The sequence below is a fragment of the Lutra lutra genome, chromosome 7, assembly GCF_902655055.1.
Source record: "Lutra lutra chromosome 7, mLutLut1.2, whole genome shotgun sequence".
Taxonomy (NCBI): Eukaryota; Metazoa; Chordata; class Mammalia; order Carnivora; family Mustelidae; genus Lutra; species Lutra lutra.
Genome location: NC_062284.1, coordinates 52307278 through 52317982, shown reverse-complemented (window position 1 = coordinate 52317982; position 10705 = coordinate 52307278). Strand labels below are relative to the sequence as shown.

At 35.1% G+C, this 10705-nt stretch overlaps 1 pseudogene; it reads left to right on the top strand.

Moving 5' to 3' along the window:
• Nucleotides 1–881: 881 nt before the first annotated feature.
• On the top strand, nucleotides 882–10388 carry LOC125104420 (olfactory receptor 4K13-like; annotated as a pseudogene).
• The last annotated feature ends 317 nt before the right edge of the window (nucleotides 10389–10705 follow it).

The following is a 10705-nucleotide window of genomic DNA, read 5'->3' as shown; positions in this document are numbered from 1 at the left end:
GTTTTTTAATGTTTTAAAAGAAAAATGTTTTAAAATCACAGAACGAAATTAGGTTTGAATGCTTCATGAAAAAAATCACTTTAAGACATACAATAAATGCTGAGCAATTTATAAAGTCTTAATATTTGTCAGAGGAGACATACATAAAATACATACATACATACATACATAAAATACAAAAAAATCACTTTAAGACATACAATAAATTGAGCAATTTATAAAGTCTTAATATCTGTCAGAGGAGAAAAAGATATATAGAGAAGAATAAGATATTGACAACTCTAGACTAGTTTCAGAAACTATGCCCACTATTTTTAAAATATGAAAAGACAAAAAAAAATACCTCAAAATAGAATTCTATACCAAAATTATCTTCTCAAACTTAAAGGTGAAAAAAAAGACATTTTGGGGCAAATAAAAGATTAAATATTTCATGGCCATCAGAAATGTTAAATGAAGCTTAATGACTACTACAATTATAATATGTGCAAATAGAAGTATGACATGGCAATATAGTACAAAGGAGGTTAGACGGTAGAGAAGTTCAGTATAGGTGAAATGGTATAATATTATTTAAAGGTACTAGAGTGTGAATTTAAAATTGCATAATATAAATTCTAGAAGAACCAAGAAAAAGAAGTGGGACTGGAATGACAGAATAACAGAATGAAAGGAGAAAGGAAGGAAGAGAAGAAGGAAGAAAGGGAGGAGTGGAGGAGGGAAAGAACAAAAGAAGAGAAAAAAAGAAAGGAAAAGTAGTTTGCTAAAATAACCATATATGTCTAATGGTTACTAATCTGGACATATCTCAGGTTTAAACTATTTGGCCCTTTCCTGATCAAATCAAAACATGCTCTTTGGTTATCGATGTAGTTTCCATAATGAAGTCTGCTGTACTTCATAAATCAGCCGCAGTAAATCCTGAAGACAGTCAAACTCTGATGAAGAAGGTAAGGGGAGATCTGCGTGATGGATGCTGTCAAGTGCCCCTTACTTCGTATTGCAGAAGTAATTAGGCTCATGGCTCAATGATACCTTTAGTTGTTGATAGTCACTTAAACCAGGGAATCTTGCTGTACGAGTAAGTAAACTGGCCATAGGTAATTGGAAACTAAAACCACTCTCATTTCAAGCATTCAGTCATGAGCACATTTATGGGAACTTAGAGGAAGATTAAAACAAGTCATGTAGAAACCACCCAAGAAAGACATGGTACTGAGGCAAGAGATTGGAATGCTAAGATTTTTGTCAGATGCTTTAGGGATTCCTGAACCAACTATTGGAGATAATGAAATAAAATGATATGGAAACATCCAAGCAGAGAAATAGTGGACATACTTCTCTCTTACCCACCAAAGCCATCAGTCTGAACACTGTGGACTTAACTCAGTGTTCATAGGAAGGCTGTCATCTGACAATTTTAGGCAGATTTCTCTGAAGACAAGATTTCTCTGGAAATCTGAAGGCAGATTTCTCTGCACAGAAACAACAAATGGATCATACTGGACTCCTTCCAGAAGTCCCAGTGGTCTAAAAATGGGAATTCAATGGAACTGACACCTATTCAGCTCTAGGATTTGCTAATCCTCTTGTTAGCAAGCCTACTTGCTCAACTCTAGACCCCAGCAGTTACCTCTTATTACTGAAACACCCCAACCTCTAGATCAAAAAAGCCCTATCTCATAGCAATGGAATGCCTAGAAGACCACCACCCACAGGTCCTCTTCCCTGGACATGATCAGGGACTAAAAACACATACCAACCCGCACCTGTGATCACATACTCCTTGCCTGCTGTCTTGCAGGTACTTTCCTAAACCTCTACTAGAAAACTCTAGGTGTCCATCTTGCCAGCAGAGAGGTCTGTTTTAAGGCTTGAACCACCTCAGCCAGCTACATGCACCAGAACTAAATTTTTCCCTCTTTTCCAAATCCTTGTCTCCAGTTACTGGCTTCTTTTGCCATGAATTTATCTGGATTTTTTGGCAAGTTTTGGCAAACCCAGCCAGGAGCTATGCTCTCAATTTGTGATGCTCCCTCGGGGTTCCCTGGGGCAGAGCATGCCAGTGCTCACCCACTCATTCCCTGAATTAAGGACTGTGATACATGGTTCCATAATAGCCTCACAGAAGCAGCCACCAAGAACACAATGAAAGTTTTAGAATATTGGAGAGTCTATCAGTGTGTTTCGTGGGGAGAAATTCCTCTGATCAAGAAAGGCACTTGACTGGGGGCACCTGGGTGGCTCAGTGGGTTAAGCCTCTGCCTTCGGCTCTGGTCATGATCCCAGGACCCTGGGATCCCGCATCGGGCTCTCTGCTCAGCAGGGAGCCTGCTACCCCCTATCTCTCTGCCTGCCTCTCTGCCTACTTGTGATCTCTTTCTGTGTCAAATAAATGAACAGAATCTTAAAAAAAAAAAAGAAAGGCACTTGACTATTACTAATCTACAAAAAGAATTGAAGAAACATTGGATTACAAGGCTGTATCACATTTATTTTTTATTTTTTAAGATTTATTTATCTATTTAGAGAGAGAGAGAGAGATAAGTCAGGGGAGGGGTAGAGTGAGAGAGAGAACCTCAAGCCGACATCTGCTCTGAGTGTGGAGCCGGTCAGCAGAGCTCAATCCCACTACCCGAGACCATGACCAGAGCCAGAATCAAGCAGCAAAATCAAGAGTCGGCCCTCAACTGACTGAGCCACCCAGGCACCCCATATCGCTTGTCCTATCACTCTTGGAGCAGTGGTTTCACTGAAAATGGAAACAGGCAGTTCAAAGTTACTTCAAACTGGAGTGGAGAGGCATGAAGATCTAGCTGGTTGTATTTGGGTAAATGTATTTTTTAATTGGATATGGAAGAGAGAAAAGGGGATACTCTACAGGAAACATTTTCTGGAACTGGACATGGGAATAAGGAAATGGTGGGACTACATTTCCCCAGCTTTCTATCTTTATGTCTTCTATTTTGATAGCTCCAGTTATGTTTACAATAGTGCCAGGCCTAAAGTTAGTATACAGTAAATGGTAGGTATATGTTTATGATTGATCCTTTTTAATATTCTTCAAGTAAGTTTTCATATTAAAACACTCCTGACCTGATAGTTGGGATGCATTTCCTTGATATATTTCCTGATATATTTCCTCGATAAAACATACAAATTTTGGTAAATATGCAATGCCAGAAAAAGTTTTCTCTCTTGTAACTCATAGAAAACAATATGACATCTTTAATAATTCCCATTGGTATTTAATCATCAGTTGGGTTTTGTTAGGTCTCAAAATACATTTCTTTATCACCACTCTCTCAATACATATGACTCTTTTTTAAAAGTTTTATTTATTTATTTGACAGACAGATCACAAGTAGGCAGAGAGGAAGGCAGAGAGAGAGGGGGAAGCAGGCTCCCCGCTGAGCAGAGAGCCTGATGTGGGGCTCGATCCCAGGACCGTGAGCCAAAGGCAGAGGCTTAACCCACTTAGCCACCCAGGCGCCCTATATGACTCTTTTTTAAGTAAAATATTCATATCTGTCATTATTTTAAGGAAATACCATTATTTTTGGAAAGAGCTGCTCTCCAGGTTTCAATGTGTCTGACTCAAGTAATGTTCTGAAGCACTGTAACACCGGTAAGTCATAGGGGAAGATTTAACATACATCAAAACAATATAGAACCATATCTAGATACAGGCTTTTAATTTCTTTGTTCATAGGTAGAATCAAATGTTGAAAGTCCTTTAGGAACTGAACACTATGATGACATTGGACAGTGCTAGAAGGCATTATCATTCTAGTTATCATACAGACACAGAGAATTCTCATTGTAAGTGTGACAATGCAGGGCAAATTAAATAATTGAGTATACTTTGATATACTTCAAGTGATTTTATTTTCCATCTGCTAAAGAGTTTCCATGTCACACTTCATGATGTCAATATCATTACCAATAAACATTTGAGAGCATTTGCAATTCATGGCAAACAGTGCCTCCTCAGGTAGTAAGTTGCTGAATGAAATTTTGCATTTGTTTTCAAAGAAATGTGTTGTTCCTTATAATGTGTTGTGCTTATAAACCTACAAGACTAATACTTCAGTTTATCCCATTGTGGTCAACAAGCAGACAAATAAAAGTCAGCTAAGTTGACTAGTATCATGTGGACAAGAACATTATTTTTGGCAAATCTGACTTAAGAAATAATTGCTCTTATTTCAGGTTCTTCTGTTTTAAGGTTACAAGTACTTTTTTTTAAAAAAGTACATTTTAATAGAATAAATCACTCCTATATTCTCAAGTAGTTGGATGACTGCTCTCTGTAGGTTAGGCAACTAGTAGATCAATCACAGTATGTCTTTTCTCTTCATAATTTGTTGCATATGGTCACCTATGAATAAATTTCTACTTCTAATGCTCAGTTTAACTGCATGTGAATCTATGCATTAGAATTAAAATGCTGATGTCAAAGTTTATATATCTTTCTCCTCAGCCATTTTAGAATAGCCAGAAAATTGTTTACAGTAAGGAGAAAGCTAAGGAACTTTGTTTCTGTTGGAAAAGATGATGCTGGTCAGATAATCCAAATATTTGGTTTGAAAACATAAACTTTTTCTCTTTTCTCTTTTCTTTCTTGCTCCTTGTTCATCAGGGAGACTAATTCTTCCTCTCCCTTTGCCCTCCCCTTCATGCTCTCTCCCTTGCGCTCTTTCTCAAATAAAGAAATAAAATCTTTTAAAGAAAGAAAAAGTGTTTTAAAGAAAATTATAGATTAGTGAAAGTTAAACTCTCAAAAGAGAAACAAAACAAAAAAGTAGAAAAATTCTTTGACTTTCAATAAAACTATCTATTCCACAGTTAAATATCACTAGTGCATTATTCCAAAAAGTTGTGGGGGTTTTTTTGTGTTTTTTTTTTTTGTTTTGATTTTTTTTTTTTTACTTTTCTGTTGTTGTTAGCAAACTTTATTTTTAGATTTACAGGAAAATTTCATAGTTACATTGAGTTCCCATATACCTTGCATCCAGTTTCCTCTATTATAGTATATTTGTCAGAACTAATGAATTGATATTTATACATTATTATTAACTAAAGTCCACACTTTATTCAGATTTCCTTAGTTTTTACCTGATGTCCATTTTCTCTTCCAGAATCCTATCCAGGATACTACACTGGATTTAGTCTTCATGTCTCCTTAGGCACCTCTTGGCTGTGACAATTTCTCAGACTGTCTTTATTTTTGATGACCATGAAGGTTTTGACTGTTATTGGCTGGGTATCTTACAAGATGCTCCTGCATTGGGATGTGTCTTATGTTTCCTAATGATTATACTGGGGTGATAGATTTGGGGGAGGAAGTCCACAGAGGTAAGTGCCATTTTATCCTATCATGGATACATAATGTCAGTGAGACTAATCACTGTTGCTTATGTTGACTTTTATTATCTGGGTGAGGTGGTCTTTGTCAGGTTTCTTTACTCTCAAGTTACCTTTTCCCTTGCTTCTCACCCTGTCCTCCCTGGAAGGAAGTTGTTATGCACACTGACCACTTAAGGAGTGGGGTGCTATGCTTTACCTCTTTGAACATGAAATATTTACATAAATTATTTGGAATTTTAATGCATGGGAAAATTTTATCTTCTTTACTTATTTATTTGTTGAATTATTTATTTATACCAGTGTAGATTCATGAATTTTTATTTTACACTCTGAGTTATAATCCAATATACTTTATTAATTTGGTCACTCAAATTGTTCCGGCTTTGGTCCTTGGGAGCTCTTTCAGTTGGCTCCTTTGACATGTTCCCATCACTGTCAGTTTTTTTTTTTTAAAGCAACCTGTTTGCTTTTTAATAAATTTTGTTCAGTCTTGTACTAGGTCTACTTGTATTTAGCTCCATTATTCTGAGAACATTTCTCTTTTCATTTTTAAAGTAATAGACAATAATTAAAATTGAATGATAGAAGTAGAAAAAAAGTGCAATTCAATCTTTATTACTTCAGTGTGTTCTCTTGAAAGTTCCTTTTTTTTAAAAATTTTTAAATCATTTTTTTAATTTATTTTCAACATAACAGTATTCATTGTTTTTGTACCACACCCAGTGCTCCATGCAATCCGTGCCCTCTCTAATACCCACCACCTGGTTCCCCCATCTCCCACCCCCCCCACCTCTTCAAAGTTCCTTCTTTTTTCTTTTTTCTTACTTTGCATACTTTCACCATTTCTTTTTTTTTTAAAGGTCTAATCAGTCTTTGTAAATAATTTCAAAATTGGGTTATTTCCATTTAATAATACTTCTGAACATTTTCCAGCCTCATTAATATATATCACTTAAAACGTTCTACATAGATCAATTAACCTTTCCTTTTAATTAATTAAAATTAGCACATAAATATCCTCAGTGTACTGCATAATGATGCATAGCAGGTCTTTAACATAGGGACTGAATAAATTAGCTATTTAGAGAGTTTCAATATTTTTAAATTATAAATAGTGATGAAAGGAGAGTGCATGTGAGCCTACAAGTTAAGTACTTTTAGATATTTAAGATTTCTAGAAGTTGAGCAGAATCCAATAATAGCAACAACATTTTTGAAGCTCTTAGTTCATGATTAGATCATATGAAATTGGACAAATTGTGTGAGGCTAACGCATTGAAAGAAAGGGAAAAATATTGTCCACACTACCCAAATAAGCAAAGGGTCACTCGTTGAGAATCTCGACAAAATGGGCTGATTAATGAGACATAAGTTTTAAGTTTTTCTTGTTAAATATCTGTCTGTTTTTACTCACTTCAACATTTCTATTGATGGCCTTTATAACATGTATTGTGGAGAATATGAGTAATTTGTCTATTTTCAAGGAGCTTAAAAATGATCTGGGGAAAGAAGAATCACAAAAGCAGAAATGATGAACTCACATAAGAACAGATTTTCCTAGCTCTTGTTCTAGTGTTACTTCAATTTCAGAATATTAATACCTAATGCACACGGTATACCTGGAGAATACATAAATGGTAGAGCACATGAGACAGACCATAAGTACAGTGGAAATTGTTATGGGTTTTGTACTAGGGAAAGTTCTATTATATAGGAAAGAAGTCTCAAGGTGTCTCTAAGAATATGGTTTTATGGATGGAGAAGTTCATCTACCTAAAAAGAAGAAAACATGTAGAGATAGGAAAAAATGGAAGGGGAATGCAGAAAGCCATGAATTTGTTTCTACTAAAACAGAAATTGTGTTTTTGCACTATTAGAAAACAGTACTGGATATCTAGAGTGGTGAGAGGCTGATTTTGAAGGCCTTGGTGAACTGGGGATTGATAATAGAGTTATGTAATTGCAGGTTTTTAAAGAAGACAGAAATAGGATGAAAACAAAGTTTTATGAGTAATATTCAATTCCTTAAAGGAAACTGTATTCATGGGCATTTACATTGTGCATCATCAACAAAATTGAATTCTATATAGTTGTAAAATGCTGTAGATTTTTCATCTACTCATAGGAATAGAATTTTAACATATTGACAAACCCAAGGAAAATAACTATGCATGTGAATACTATTCTCTCAATAAATTCTATCGAACACTATTGTCTTAATAAAAAACATATAAATGTAAATATATACTAATACCCCACACACACACACACTCAGAACACACACACTGTGCTAATGTGTATATTACTTTTCTCAAAGGCTATCCAGGAAATAAAATGCTAAGAGTTATCCTTCTGCTATGTGTGGCATGTTTTCTCTTCATTAGTATAAGCTACTTTGATATTTTTCTAAAGTAAATTAGGGAAAATTCTTCTAACAATTTTTTTTGAACAGTTATTCTGTTTCTATTTAAAATTGTTTACATTCAATTTGACAATTAAAAATAGGCTTAAAATTCGTAATTTACATGGATTTTGCATTAACACTGTTTTTAATCTAGATCCTGAATATTCATTATATATTTCATTCATTCATTCGTTCCTTCAATAGATGTTTGAGTAGTCATGCAGTATTCCAGATGCTAGAATGTGTATAAACTTCTGCACGTATATTTGAAGTCTGTCCTTTTCTCTTGGAATGCAGTTTCGAAAATGAGAATTCCAAAAGCATTAGTATGAATCCTTAAAGGGTTAGGCATAAAACTGAAAGGAGATATAACTGTCCTAGACACAGAAAGAAATAACTTTGTATATTAAATAAGACTTAGCACTTTGCATCAATCCAAGGTTCTCAGAGTAGGAAGTTGGCTAGAGGACATGTGTATATGGGGAAAAAATACATCCTCTGTTGGATGAATGTACCCATAGGGTTGTCTCAGAGAAACAGAGTGCACAGCATCATTATGCTTCTTCCTTCTATTTCTGATGATTGGGAACATAAATTGCAGGGAATTGGTGGGAGTACAGGATAAGGAGATGCAAGGCTATTCCCCAGATTCACATGAGGCACATTCCCCTAAAAGTATTTTCTCCACTCTGGTAAGCAATAATGACACAAAAGGAAGACTATATTTTGTTTGCTGAAGAAGATTTATAAGAATCTAGATAATCAAGAAACCATTAATGATGAAAACAATCTTTTTGAATAAACCAGTAAAACCAGTGGTGTTATAAGCATGGGCTGATGGGAAAGTTATGGCATAAATTTAGATGACTGTAGTGAAAGAACTGTATTTCTCTTATCCACATGAAGCAGTTACCTCAAGCCACCCCATTTTGTCATTTTGAAGCTTGTGAGGAATAAAGTGCACAATCCAAACAGCAATCCTTTATATAACCATCAACAAGTGAATGAGTGAATACAAACTGAAAATGAAGTAAGTTCAGTTCCATTTCTCTGTGGACCTGGGCATCCTTGGCATATATATATATACATATATACATATATATATATATGGTTAATATATAGAAGTAGAAATGATAGAAGTAGAGAGAAGTAGTTAATGGTTATATATATGGTTAATATATGTGGTTAATATATATATAATATTGGTTAATATATATATATATATAATATGGTTAATATATAATATGGTTAATATATGGTTAGTGGTTTATATATATATGGTTATATATATATATGGTTATATATATAATGGTTATTATATATGGTTGTTATGGTTACTGGTTAATATATATAATAATATATGTCATATATATAATTACACGGTTACACTCTTACAAAGTGGGCAATAACCATCATTGTTACTAGCATGAGCTCTGAGGGTTTCATGCAAGAATGGAGAAGGAAAGAGGAGATACATTTCTCAGGACACAAAAACTTACAAGTAAGACATAATTTAAGGTTTAATTAATAGTTCCTTACCAGAATCTCTTTCAAAATATGGGTCTTTAGAAACCTTGCTGTATTTTCTGCATTTATCATTTCCAGGACAAAAAAAAATCAATATTATTCTATGAATGTAGAACCCACCACCATCATAATCACATTTATGAACATCTTTAAAGCACAAAGATGCATTCAATATCATGCAGTCTGATTGTTTTTATTTTACTGAAGGGGAAACTTAACCCTGGAAAGGAGATACTTGTCCTGTGTTGCCCTCAATGAGTAGCTCAGCTAGGTGTTGTATTGAGGTCTTTGGATTCCAGGTTCACAATACGGTGATGATTTCATGTTCTGTTTTTATTTTTGTCTTTCAGAAATGTATATTTTGAATTCCCCTTGCTTTTTGGTACACTCTCTTGGCCATTTCAGAAATCATTAAAAAAATCACCCCCTAACCGAAAGACCATCTCTTGGTGGGGATGTTACTCTCAGATGTTCTTCATGTACCTCCTTGTGGGGGGTCGGTGAGATGATGTTGCTTGTAGCCATGGCAATAGACAGGTACGTTGCCATATGCAAACCCTTCCATTACCTGACCATCATGAGCCCATGAATGCTCGTTCAGCTGCTGTTATCCTCCTATACAGTTAGATTTGTGCATTCATCTAGTCAGATGGCTTTCATGTTGAATTTGCCCTTCTGTGGTCCCAATGTGGTGGACAGCTTTTTCTGTGACCTTCCCCTTGTGATCAAACTTGCCTGCAAAGAAACCTACCTGCTACAACTGCTGGTTGTTGCTGACTGTGGCCTCCTGCCCCTGGTCTGCTTTCTCCTCTTGCTTGTCTCCTATGGGATCATCATGTACTCAGTCAGGCACCGTGCTGCCGGTGGTTCGGCCAAGGCCTTCTCCACTCTGTCAACACACATCACGATTGTGACTCTCTTCTTTGCCCCCTGTGTCTTTATGTATGTATGGCCCTTTCTCTCTGTGTTTTATATAATTTTCACACCTCTCTTAAATCATATTATTTATACATTAAGGAATCAAGAAGTAAAATCAGCCATGAAGAAGATAAGGACTCGACATACAAATTCAAAACACACTTTGTAGGTGATGTTTCTGAAGAAATAATTTCTGTGTGGACAGTTTAAGGAATGAATTTTGAAGCTATTTCATGTTCTGTAAAAGGAACCAGTAGGTGTAACTGCTAAAGAGCAAACCCCTTTTCTTGTCAGTAATTAAATACATGACATGTAGAGTCTGGAAGACATGCATTTAAATCCTCTCTTCACTGCTTCTTCTCATGCAAATTTGAAAAAAATTAATAAACTCTCTTTACTTAATCTACAAAACTTTATATGTTTCTTTTATTATTTTGGCATGTTTTTAATCTTTATAATCATTATTACTACTACTAGAATGCTTGT